Below are 12851 nucleotides of genomic sequence, written 5' to 3'. Positions count from 1 at the left end.
ACAGTCAAAGGGATTGTTCCCTTTCATTAAAAGTTAATCCCCGGCTGCAGGCTATTAGAAAGCAACTAACCGCGCTCTGCTCACCCTACCCGGGTCTACCGGTGAGTCTCGCCTCTGCTCCCGGGCTGTGGTATTGGCCGTGAAGCTGACGTTCCGTCGACAGCGCTGCAGCCGATCAGTGAGCTCAGCGGCTCTGAGTGGGACGTTGTGTCTACAAGACCTTTTAAGGAAGCCAGCAAAAAAATTGAAGAGAAGGGAAAGCACAAAAGGACCTGCTCTTGCTGAGCACTGGAAAGGGCAGCCGGCAGCCAGACGTCACAGTAGAAAAGCAGCAAGTGAGAGGCTTGTCTCTGCTTATGGCCACACCACCCTGAACACGCCTGATCTCATCTGATCTCAGAAGCAAAGCAGGGTTGCACCTGGTTAGTACTTGGATGGGAGACCCCTTGGGGATACCACGTGCTGTAGGCTTTTTCCTTCCTTCCACCAGCAGGGGGCACTCTCTTCTATGCCTTTTTTCCATTCCCTTTCACAAGTGCACACATTCATTCTCTTTTCTTTTTTTCATTTGCTTTCTCTCTTGCGCTATTTCATCTCTGCGAAATACCAGCATCCTTCTGATCACCGTGGGCCTCCAGCATTGTTGCTTATTTACTTTTAATACTAGGCTCCTTTTCACCAGGACCAGCGTCTCCCGCGTGGCTGGAGGCAACCACCGGTAACCCCAAGCAGAAGACCTTTGCAGGCAACACGACCCTCCCCCCTGAAGAGCAGCTCAAAGTCACTGGCAACCATCTCACCCTCTTCCTTCATTCACCCCTGGACGTCTCGCTCCACCCCCAAGTTACGGGTCCAGCTTGCTCTTTCTGTCACATAACCACGATGAAGGGTTTAGCCTGCAGGAGACCCTGCGCCGAGACATTTTTGAAGACACCTGATGCGGCGGGTGAATCACTGCTAAACAAACCACACCTGTAGGGACGGCACAGCCTTTGCATGGACCCTTCGGAGCCCGCCCCGTCACGGCCAGATTGCTCGCCACCAAGCGATCCTGAGAAAGGCTGGCCGGGCGATGGATCAAGCAGCGTCTACTGGCCATACCACCTTGGATACGCCCGATCTCGTCTGATCTTGGAAGCAAAGCAGGGCTGGGCTCAGACAGTACTTGGATGGGATACCTCCTGGGAACACCGGGTGCTGTAGACCATTTTGATGACGTTTTGCCCTACTGCCCAGCTCGGCTAGCATGGAGCGGCGCCTTGCCGGACACCGACCTTAAGTAACTTAGATGATGGAAGCCCCAAGGCCTCTGAGCCAGTTGGCAGCTAAGTACGCTACCCCGCCGCCTTCACGCAGGCCTGACACCGAGCTCCTTGCCACGGCTAGGAGTGCTTATTGACTCCGCAGCTCGCCGTGTGGAAATGATGGCGTTAAAAGCACCCGGGACCGTGAAGGGGCCAGGCTTTCAGCAGGTGCCCAGGGAAGGTTTTGGATGCCGGCCGCCTAGCGAGGGCCAGCAGAAGTAACATGTTTCTCTGCAAAGAAGCTTGTGTAACCAAGCCAGACGGCAGACAAAGAGCTAACCTCAGTGCAAGGAAGGCAAGGAAGGTGCGGAAGGAATTGGGGAGGGGGGGGTGATTCCTGCTAGGGCCCTGAAATCATAAAACAGGCAGGAGAGTCTGACGCATGGTGACGGAGATGTTGTAGGGGCAGATAGGGGGTGTTGTCACGTGCGAGCACGTGTGCATGCTGGCTTGTGTGTGAGAGTGCGCTTCCTAGCTGTGGCTCGCTGCAGACAGTCAAAGGGATTGTTCCCTTTCATTAAAAGTTAATCTCCGGCTGCAGGCTATTAGAAAGCAACTAACCGCGCTCTACTCACCCTACCCGGGTCTACCGGTGAGTCTCGCCTCTGCTCCCGGCCTGTGGCATTGGCCGTGAAGCCGACGTTCCGTCGACAGTGCTGCAGCCGATCAGTGAGCTCAGCGGCTCTGAGTGGGGCCTTCTGTCTACAAGACCTTTTAAGGAAGCCAGCAAAAAAATTGAAGAGAAGGGAAAGCACAAAAGGACCTGGTCTTGCTGAGCACTGGAAAGGGCATCCGGCAGCCAGACGTCAAAGTAGAAAAGCAGCAATTGAGAGGCTTGTCTCTGTCTATGCCCACAGCACCCTGAACAGGCCAAATGTCGTCTGATCTTGGAAGCTATGCATGGTTGGGCCTGGTTAGTACTTGGATGGGAGACCGCCTGGGAATACCAGGTGCTGTAGTCTTTTGCTTTTTCCTTCCTTCCACCAGCAGGGGGCACTCTCTTCTATGCCTTTTTTCCATTCCCTTTCACAAGTGCACACATTCATTCTCTTTTCTTTTTTTCATTTGCTTTCTCTCTTGTGCTATTTCATCTCTGCAAAATACCAGCATCCTTCTGATTAGTGTTGAGCCACCCCCGTAGTGTTCGAGTTCGGTTCGTCGAACACCCGTGTGTTCGCCGAACTGTTCGTCGAACTGTTCGTCGAACACCTTCGAACACCGTTAAAAACAATGGCAGGCAAACAAAAACACATAGAAACACATAGAAAACACCTTCAAAGGTGTCCAAAAGCTGACAAACTGCTCAGAAGACATAACTAACACATGGAAAAGTGACAAGTACATATAGTCATGCGAAAATAAAAGAAGTGGAGGAGTAAAAGGCGGGTGAGACACAGATATAGGCATGTCATGCCCTTCTAAAACCCAAAAAGTGAGAAGCCGACAGGGCCAGTCCGCTCCTGCCCGTGCCACCTCCGTGTCGCCGGGTTTGTGCCAGAGCCGCGGTGAACCCTGACGGCCAGCTCCCCTCTCCCAATACTGGTGCCTGTCCGCTGGTGGGTCGAGCGAGCCCCCCTGTGGTGGAGGCAGCTCTAAGCTTTTTAATTTAAATTGTCTCTCTAATTTGAATGAATACACTTTAAATCCATTTACAAGGATCTATTGGAGGGCAAGTCTCATGCCAGCAGCCACGTAATTCCAGCTCCAGTAGCGTCCACTAAAGCTGCTGCAGTTAAAAAGCTTTTATAAGGATCGAGCTCGGCTGTCCACCGCAAGGCATCCTAATGCCAGTCCCAGCCCCTATGCCTTGGGGTGCCTCCTGATGCTCTTCACTAAGTATACCATGGTCCCGAATCATTTCCTTTGAAAAAATAAAGTGTCTAAACTACAGGTGGTGTAGCTTGCTTAACAGCCGGGATAATCCGCTGACTAGCAGACACTGCTACTAGGCACAAAGTATTTCCTGGGCTAGATGCAGTTAAAAATTTGTAATTAGATACTCTCGTTGGATGCTGAGAAAGCATTCCATAGAGTCTCCTGGCATGCCATATATGATTCTCTTAAAAAGCTTGGGGTAGGGGTCTAGGGGACCCTTTTATAGCCAAAATCACGGCCCTGTATCGCAATACGTCACCTAGGCTGAAGATAAATGGAACTGTAGCACCCTGAGGGCTCGGTTGCTACAGACGTATTGCACCTCACCCAGAGGTGTGATATCTCACTCTCAGGTAAGGATGGAGTGTGGATCAGGACCCGACACCTGCATGCATTACACCACATTGCCGTGGGGCAGGGCGACCAATATGCCCCTGAGATGGGCACGACAGTCCCTGTCCCTGGCTGGAGTGGGGGGAGGGAACACTGAGGAAGGGGAACCCTGTAGTGCAGGAGCAGGGAGGAAGCAGTTCCTGGGTGCATTGAGAAGGGAGTATAAAAGGTGGGCACCATCTTAGTTCAGTGCAGAGAAGTCTGAGCAGAAGTGGCAGGGAGCAGGGGCTCTGCATGAGCTCTGCTCCGGAGGCGGGCCTAGTAACAGAGGCCCAGGCCTGGAAGAGGGAGAAGGAAGGAAGAGGAGCGGAGAAGGCTCCAGGAACGAGGAATGAAGGGATCCCAAGGGTGCGGACGGGCGAGTCGCCACCGCACGCCCGAATCCACCTGCGTGGAGGGGTCAGGCCAAAGGGGGAGACCGGTCCCCGAACTAGTGGAGGCAGGAAACGACCCTCAGCTAGAAACCGGAGGCTCTGACATTTTATGTGGCGCAGCCCCTCGCTACACCCGCTAGGAAGGCACCACATAGGGTCAGGGAAACTGGCGCCAAGTTTACCAAGAGGAGGCCCGAGGCAGCCGGACAGAAGTGTTGGTAAGAAAGGCCAGACAAAGGACACACAAAGGGGGTCCTGTGAAGTGCTCCAAAGTTATCTGGGAGTTGTCTGAGCCCCTCACCTGGTGAGCACAGTACGACGTGGGCAGCCGTTACCTGCAGACGTGGTCTGGATAATAAGAACTGTGAGTAAAGGCCCTGGACTGCATCACTGACTCCGTGTCGTTACTGCTGCTGCCCTGCACCATCACCCCCATCCTCCGCATACACTGCCCTGAGGCTATACTCCTCCCGTGGGGAGTTATGCTACGCTCTGCTGCACCCACAACACCAGCCTCAGCGGTCTGCCCTGTAGCAGCGGTTCACTCTGACCGCAATTCACGGGTGGCGTAGTCAGACATTTAAACATCAAAACCACATAAATAGTTCCGCCACTGGTTTGACCGCCCTGAGCCACGGAACCGGGTCGCCGCCACGAAGACTACAACCACCAGCATCCACCAAAAAGGGTCCGGCTCCGGGTGTCCCAAGGCCCAGGGGGTGCGTCAGAACATTTTCATCACCTTTCACAATCACCAATGGGACAAGGCAGGGATGTCCTCTGTCCCCTCTCTTATACATCCTAGTGACGGAGCACCTGCTCTCATCAATTCGCCATAACCCCAATATTAGGTGGATTGAGGTGGGAGGCACCGAGTACAAGTGCTCTCTATTTGCTGATGATGTCCTAGTATATATCACTCAATCACATATATCCATCCCTGCTGTTATGGCTGAAATAGATCACTTTGTTACATGGTCAAATTTTAAAATCAATGCAGCGAAGTCTGAGGCCCTCGATGTCTCCCTCCCCAAATCCATATAGGATTCCATCCAGTCCAACTTTCTCTTTGCCTGTCCCTCACAGGGTATCAAATACTTAGGAATTCCTATTCATAGAGACCTCTCCCATCTATGTTATCTTAATTTTGGGCCCTTTATTGAACAACTCCATACAGACCACGGTTGGCAAGTTAGAACTGTAAGATTCACTAAGTGAACCGCTGGTGTTTTGTGGAAAAGCACATGTACACTGCGTTCCAAATTATTATGCAAAAAGTGTTTAGGAGTGATAACGGAAGAATTTGTTTGTTTGTCAGTTAAACTCATTGATGGTGATGTGTGTCAGGGCTCTTTATATCACTGTAAGCAATTGCAGACACCTGTGCTAATTAGTTTGGCAGGTGTGTCCAATGAAAGGCAAGACTACTTAAGAAGGCTCTCTCACATTATTAAGCAGCCTACATTTTCTGCCAAAATGGGAAAGAAAAAGGATGTGTCGGCTGCTGAGAAGCAACAAATTGTGGAGTGTTTAGGTCAAGGCATGACTACAATCAACATTGTGCGATGATCAGGATGAAGTGTCTTGGCAATCAAGAAGTATGTAGCTGATTCACAGTACACACGTGTGCGTGCTAATAAGGGCAAATTGAGGACTCTTTCCTACAGGCAATTACGTCAGGTTGAAAGAGCAGTGGCCAAAAAGCCTTGCAGCAGACAAGTTTTTGAAGCTGCTTGTGCCTCCAACGTCCCCCGAACAACAAGATGCAGGGTCCTTCAGAGGTTTGCAGCTGTGCATACGCCATCCTGTCGACCTCCTCTATCCACTTCACACAAGCAGAAACGGCTCCAGTGGGCCAAACATTACATGAAGACTGATTTCAAAACAGTTTTGTTCACGGATGAGTGCCGTGCAGCGCTCGATGGTCCAGATGGATGGAGTGGAGGATGGCTGGTTGATGGACACCCCACGCAAACACGGCTACAGCGCCAACAAGGAGGAGGTGGAGTAATGTTTTGGGCTGGAATCATGGGGAGAGAGATTGTCGGCCCCTTTAGGATCCCTGAAGACGCTAAAGATGAACTCCATAATGTATGTGGATTTTCTCAATCAGCACTTCCTGCCATGGTTCAAGAAGAAGAACCGTGTATTTCACAGCAAGATCATTTTTCTGCATGATAATGCACCATCTCATGCTGCACATAAAACATCTGCATCTCTGGCTGATATGGGCATAAAAGGGGACAAACTTATGGTGTGACCCCCATGCTCCCCTGACCTCTACCCCATTCAGAACCTTTGGAGCATCATTAAAAGGAGTGTCTATGATGGCGGGAGGCAGTTCACATCTAAGCAACAGCTCTGGGAGGGTATTCTGTCCTCATGCAAAACAATTGAAGCAGAAACCATCCAAAACCTGACAAATTCAATGGACGAGAGAGTTCAGAAGCTCCTTTCGAACAAGGGGTCCTATGTGAAAATGTAACATCACCTAGAATAAAGTTTTGAGTTGAAAACTGTTTGATTTCAGTTTCTAACAACCTGCTAATGCTTATAATTTCAAAAATGACCATTTTTTTGGTCTTTATTAAAATGAAAAGGTTGATCGAAAAGTTTGGGGGATCTAAGAGTGTGGCAACCCAGTAGTCATGATTAGTGTTGAGCCACCCCCGTAGTGTTCGAGTTCGGTTCGGTTCGTCGAACACCCGTGTGTTCGCCGAACTGTTCGTCGAACTGTTCGTCGAACACCTTCGAACACCGTTAAAACCAATGGCAGGCAAACAAAAACACATAGAAACACATAGAAAACACCTTCAAAGGTGTCCAAAAGCTGACAAACTGCTCAGAAGACACAACTAACACATGGAAAATTGACAAGTACATATAGTCATGCGAAAAGAAAAGAGGTGGAGGAGTAAAAGGAGGGGGAGACACAGATATAGGCATGTCATGCCCTTCTAAAATCCAAAAAGTGAGAAGCCGAGACGGCCAGTCCGCTCCTGCCCGTGCCACCTCCGTGTCGCCGGGTTTGTGCCAGAGCCGCGGTGAACCCTGACGGCCAGCCCCCCTCTCCCAATACTGGTGCCTGTCCGTTGGTGGGTCGAGAGAGCCCCCCTTTGGTGTAGGCAGCTCTAAGCTTTTTAATTTAAATTGTCCCTCTAATTTGAATGAATACACTTTAAATCCATTTACAAGGATCTATTGGAGGGCAAGTCTCATGCCAGCAGCCGCATAATTCCAGCTCCAGTAGCGTCCACTAATGCTGCTGCAGTTAAAAATCTTTTATAAGGATCGAGCTCGGCTGTCCACCGCAAGGCATCCTAGTGCCAGTCCCAGCCCTTATACCTTGGGGTGCCTCCTGATGCTCTTCACTGACTATCCCGTGGTCCCGAAGCATTTCCTTTGAAAAAATGAAGTGTCCAAACTACAGGTGGTGTAGCTTGCTTAACAGCCGGGATAATCCGCTGACTAGCAGACACTGCTACTAGGCACAAAGTATTTCCTGGGCTAGATGCAGTTAAAAATTTGTAAGTAGATACTCTCGTTGGATGCTGAGAAAGCATTCCATAGAGTCTCCTGGCACGCCATATATGATTCTCTTAAAAAGCTTGGGGTAGGGGTCTAGGGGACCCTTTTATAGCCAAAATCACGGCCCTGTATGACAATACGTCACCTAGGCTGAAGATAAATGGAACTGTAGCACCGAGGGCTCGGTTGCTACAGACGTATTGCACCTCACCCAGATGTGTGATATCTCACTCTCAGATAAGGATGGAGTGTGGATCAGGACCCGACACCTGCATGCATTACACCACATTGCCGTGGGGCAGGGCGACGAATATGCCCCTGAGATGGGCACGACAGTCCCTGTCCCTGGCTGGAGTGGGGGGAGGGAACACTGAGGAAGGGGAACCCTGCAGTGCAGGAGCAGGGAGGAAGCAGTTCCTGGGTGCATTGAGAAGGGAGTATAAAAGGTGGGCACCATCTTAGTTCAGTGCAGAGAAGTCTGAGCAGAAGTGGCAGGGAGCAGGGGCTCTGCATGAGCTCTGCTCCGGAGGCGTGCCTAGTAACACAGGCCCAGGCCTGCAAGAGGGAGAAGGAAGGAAGAGGAGCGGAGAAGGCTCCAGGAACGAGGAATGAAGGGATCCCAGGGGTGCGGACGGGCGAGTCGCCACCGCACGCCCGAATCCACCTGCGTGGAGGGGTCAGGCCAAAGGGGGAGACCGGTCCCCGAACTAGTGGAGGCAGGAAACGACCCTCAGCTAGAAACCGGAGGCTCTGACATTTTATGTGGCGCAGCCCCTTGCTCCACCCGCTAGGAAGGCACCACATAGGGTCAGGGAAACTGGCGCCAAGTTTACCAAGAGGAGGCCCGAGGCAGCCGGACAGAAGTGTTGGTAAGAAAGGCCAGACAAAGGACACACAAAGGGGGTCCTGTGAAGCGCTCCAAAGTTATCTGGGAGTTGTCTGAGCCCCTCACCTGGTGAGCACAGTACGACGTGGGCAGCCGTTACCTGCAGACGTGGTCTGGATAATAAGAACTGTGAGTAAAGGCCCTGAACTGCATCACTGACTCCGTGTCGTTACTGCTGCTGCCCTGCACCATCACCCCCATCCTCCGCATACACTGCCCTGAGGCTATACTCCTCCCGTGGGGAGTTATGCTATGCTCTGCTGCACCCACAACACCAGCCTTAGCGGTCTGCCCTGTAGCGGCAGTTCACTCTGACCGCAATCCAAGGGTGGCGTAGTCGGACATTTAAACATCAAAACCACATAAATAGTTCCGCCACTGGTTTGACCGCCCTGAACCACGGAACCGGATCGCCGCCACGAAGACTACAACCACCAGCATCCACCAAAAAGGGTCCGGCTCCGGGTGTCCCAAGGCCCAGGGGGTGCGTCAGAACATTTTCATCACCTTTCACAATCACCAATGGGACAAGGCAGGGATGTCCTCTGTCCCCTCTCTTATACATCCTAGTGACGGAGCACCTGCTCTCATCAATTCGCCATAACCCCAATATTAGGTGGATTGAGGTGGGAGGCACCGAGTACAAGTGCTCTCTATTTGCTGATGATGTCCTAGTATATATCACTCAATCACATATATCCATCCCTGCTGTTATGGCTGAAATAGATCACTTTGTTACATGGTAAAATTTTAAAATCAATGCAGCGAAGTCTGAGGCCCTCGATGTCTCCCTCCCTAAATCCATATAGGATTCCATCCAGTCCAACTTTCCCTTTGCCTGGCCCTCACAGGGTATCAAATACTTAGGAATTCCTATTCATAGAGACCTCTCCCATCTATGTTATCTTAATTTTGGGCCCTTTATTGAACAATTCCATACAGACCACGGTTGGCAAGTTAGAACTGTAAGATTCACTACGTGAACCACTGGTGTTTTGTGGAAAAGCACATGTACACCGCGTTCCAAATTATTATGCAAAAAGTGTTTAGGAGTGATAAGGGAAGAATTTGTTTGTTTGTCAGTTAAACTCATTGATGGTGATGTGTGTCAGGGCTCTTTATATCACTGTAAGCAATTGCAGACACCTGTGCTAATTAGTTTGGCAGGTGTGTCCAATGAAAGGCAAGACTACTTAAGAAGGCTCTCTCACATTATTAAGCAGCCTACATTTTCTGCCAAAATGGGAAAGAAAAAGGATGTGTCGGCTGCTGAGAAGCAACAAATTGTGGAGTGTTTAGGTCAAGGCATGACTACAATCAACATTGTGCGATGATCAGGATGAAGTGTCTTGGCAATCAAGAAGTATGTAGCTGATTCACAGTACACACGTGTGCGTGCTGATAAGGGCAAATTGAGGACTCTTTCCTACAGGCAATTACGTCAGGTTGAAAGAGCAGCGGCAAAAAAGCCTTGTCATAGCAGCAGACAAGTTTTTGAAGCTGCTTGTGCCTCCAACGTCCCCCGAACAACAAGATGCAGGGTCCTTCAGAGGTTTGCAGCTGTGCATACGCCATCCTGTCGACCTCCTCTATCCACTTCACACAAGCAGAAACGGCTCCAGTGGGCCAAACATTACATGAAGACTGATTTCAAAACAGTTTTGTTCACGGATGAGTGCCGTGCAGCGCTCGATGGTCCAGATGGATGGAGTGGAGGATGGCTGGTTGATGGACACCCCACGCAAACACGGCTACAGCGCCAACAAGGAGGAGGTGGAGTAATGTTTTGGGCTGGAATCATGGGGAGAGAGATTGTCGGCCCCTTTAGGATCCCTGAAGGCGCTAAAGATGAACTCCATAATGTATGTGGATTTTCTCAAACAGCACTTCCTGCCATGGTTCAAGAAGAAGAACCGTGTATTTCACAGCAAGATCATTTTTCTGCATGATAATGCACCATCTCATGCTGCACATAAAACATCTGCATCTCTGGCTGATATGGGCATAAAAGGGGACAAACTTATGGTGTGACCCCCATGTTCCCCTGACCTCTACCCCATTCAGAACCTTTGGAGCATCATTAAAAGGAGTGTCTATGATGGCGGGAGGCAGTTCACATCTAAGCAACAGCTCTGGGAGGGTATTCTGTCCTCATGCAAAACAATTGAAGCAGAAACCATCCAAAACCTGACAAATTCAATGGACGAGAGAGTTCAGAAGCTCCTTTCGAACAAGGGGTCCTATGTGAAAATGTAACATCACCTAGAATAAAGTTTTGAGTTGAAAACTGTTTGATTTCAATTTCTAACAACCTGCTAATGCTTATAATTTCAAAAATGACCATTTTTTTGGTCTTTATTAAAATGAAAAGGTTGATCGAAAAGTTTGGAGGATCTAAGAGTGTGGCAACCCAGTAGTCATGATTACTTCGAATTCTGACAATATGAGGGTCATGCTGCAGGTAGTGCAGCAAGAAGGCACTTATGTGTCTTGCGCATCTCGGAGCCCCAAAATTATTTTCCGGGCTAGATGCAGCTAAAAATTATTTTTAATTTTAAATCTGGTGAAGCTTATTATAGATGGCCTAATAGGATCAGTGCTGCACACTGCTACAAAGCCCAAATTATTTTCCAGTCAAGATACAGATAAACATGATTAGTAATTTGAAAGCTTAAAACGGTTGGTAGGGTGATTTTAACCAATCATCCAGCTTTTACTCTCCCCAGGATGACACAGGGGTAGAAAAGTCGTTTCGGATCCATGATTTGTTCATCTTTATGAACGTGAGTCTGTCTTCATTATCAGTGGAGAGCCGCGTGCGCTTATCTGTCAGCACACCACCAGCAGCGCTGAACACACGTTCAGACAGAACGCTGGCTGCGGGGCATGACAAGATCTCCAAGGCGTAAGTGGCTAGCTCCGGCCATTTATCCAGATTGGAAGCCCAAAAAGAGCAAGGGTCCAGTGACACAGTCGTGGCTTCAATGTTTACTTGGAGATACTCCTGTACCATCGTCTCTAGGCGTTGACTATGTGTCAGACTTCTTGTCTCCTGTGGCCTTGCAAAGGATGGGCTAAAAAAGTGGTGAAATGATTCCGCAAAATTGATGTTACCAGCAGATACTGTGGTTCTGTTACGGTTTGAGTGCTGAACACTTGACGGTCCCACGGTTGGCAAGTTGGAACTGTGACATTCACTACGTGCACCACTGGTATTTTGTGGAAAAGCACATGTAAGATTCTGCAACAGTCTCTGCTGATACTCCTGCATGTGTGCATCCCTTTCTATGGCAGGAATAATTTCTGCAAATTTACTTTTGTACCGGGGATCTAACAGTGTGGCAACCCAGTAGTCAGGATTATTTCTAATTCTCACAATTCGAGGGTCATGTTGCAGGTAGTGCAGCAAGAAGGCACTCATGTGTGTTGCGCATCCAGGATCACCAAGTCCCTGTTGTGTTGGTGGCGAGGTAACAATCATGCTTAGTTCCTCTGTCCTCTCCCCCCAACCTCGCACAACAGAAATGTGATCAAGGTCTCCCTCATCTGATGAGTCTTCCATCAGTTCGTCCTCCACTTCTTCCTGGGCTCCTGCACCTTCCTCACTAGTTTGGCTGCTACCATGCGCCCTGGTAAAATCATCTCCCCCACCCTCACATGCCTGCCGCCTTGGTGCTGCCGACCGTCTGGACCTTGCAGATGTTAGCCCTTCCGCATACAACTCCTCCTCCTCTACTTCCTCCACCTCCTCTTGTGCCACCACCTGACTCCGAATTCTGTTTAACATGTGCTCCAGCATGTAAATCACCGGAATAGTCATGCTGATAATGGCATCGTCAGCACTAAACATCTTCGTCGCCATTTCAAAACTGTGCAGAAGCGTGCATAGGTCCCTGATCTGAGACCACTCCTCCAGCGTGATTTGCCCCACCTCTGAATCTCGTCTATACGTCAGAACGTATTGCACCAGGGCTTGTCGGTGCTGCCACAGTCGCTGCAACTTATGCAGAGTTGAATTCCACCGGGTAGGCACATCGCATTTTAGCCGGTGAAGTGGCAGGCCCAACGACTTCTGTAGAGATGTAAGTCGCTGAGCTGCGGGATGCGAACGGCGGAAGTGAGCACACAGCGACCGTGCCCTCTGCAGAAGGCCATCTAGTCTGGGATAGTGGGCTAAAAATTGCTGGACAACCAGGTTCAACACGTGAGCCATACAAGGCACGTGTGTGACATTGCCCCGGCGAAGGGCCGAACCCAGGTTTGCAGCATTGTCGCACACGGCCTTCCCTGGTTTCAGGTCCAGTGGAGACAACCATTCATGAAATTGGTTCTCCAGAGCTGACCACAACTCCTCAGCTGTGTGACTCACATTTCCCAGACATTTCAATGTAAAAACCGCCTGATGACGTTGAGCCCTACTGCCAGCATAGTAAGGGGGTGTGCAGGATCCCTTCTGCGCAGTTAGAAAGCTTGTGGCATGACCAGACAGGC

The 12851-nt window shown here is 50.1% G+C and overlaps 2 pseudogenes; both read left to right on the top strand.

Annotated features, from left to right (window-relative positions):
• Positions 1-352: 352 nt before the first annotated feature.
• Positions 353-471, top strand: LOC141268353 (5S ribosomal RNA; annotated as a pseudogene).
• A 615-nt stretch (positions 472-1086) lies between these two features.
• On the top strand, positions 1087-1206 carry LOC141268219 (5S ribosomal RNA; annotated as a pseudogene).
• The last annotated feature ends 11645 nt before the right edge of the window (positions 1207-12851 follow it).

This window comes from Phyllobates terribilis, unplaced genomic scaffold, assembly GCF_046119375.1.
Source record: "Phyllobates terribilis strain yellow unplaced genomic scaffold, ASM4611937v1 Scaffold_4__5_contigs__length_816908805, whole genome shotgun sequence".
Taxonomy (NCBI): Eukaryota; Metazoa; Chordata; class Amphibia; order Anura; family Dendrobatidae; genus Phyllobates; species Phyllobates terribilis.
This window is presented reverse-complemented; position numbering and strand designations above follow the sequence as displayed.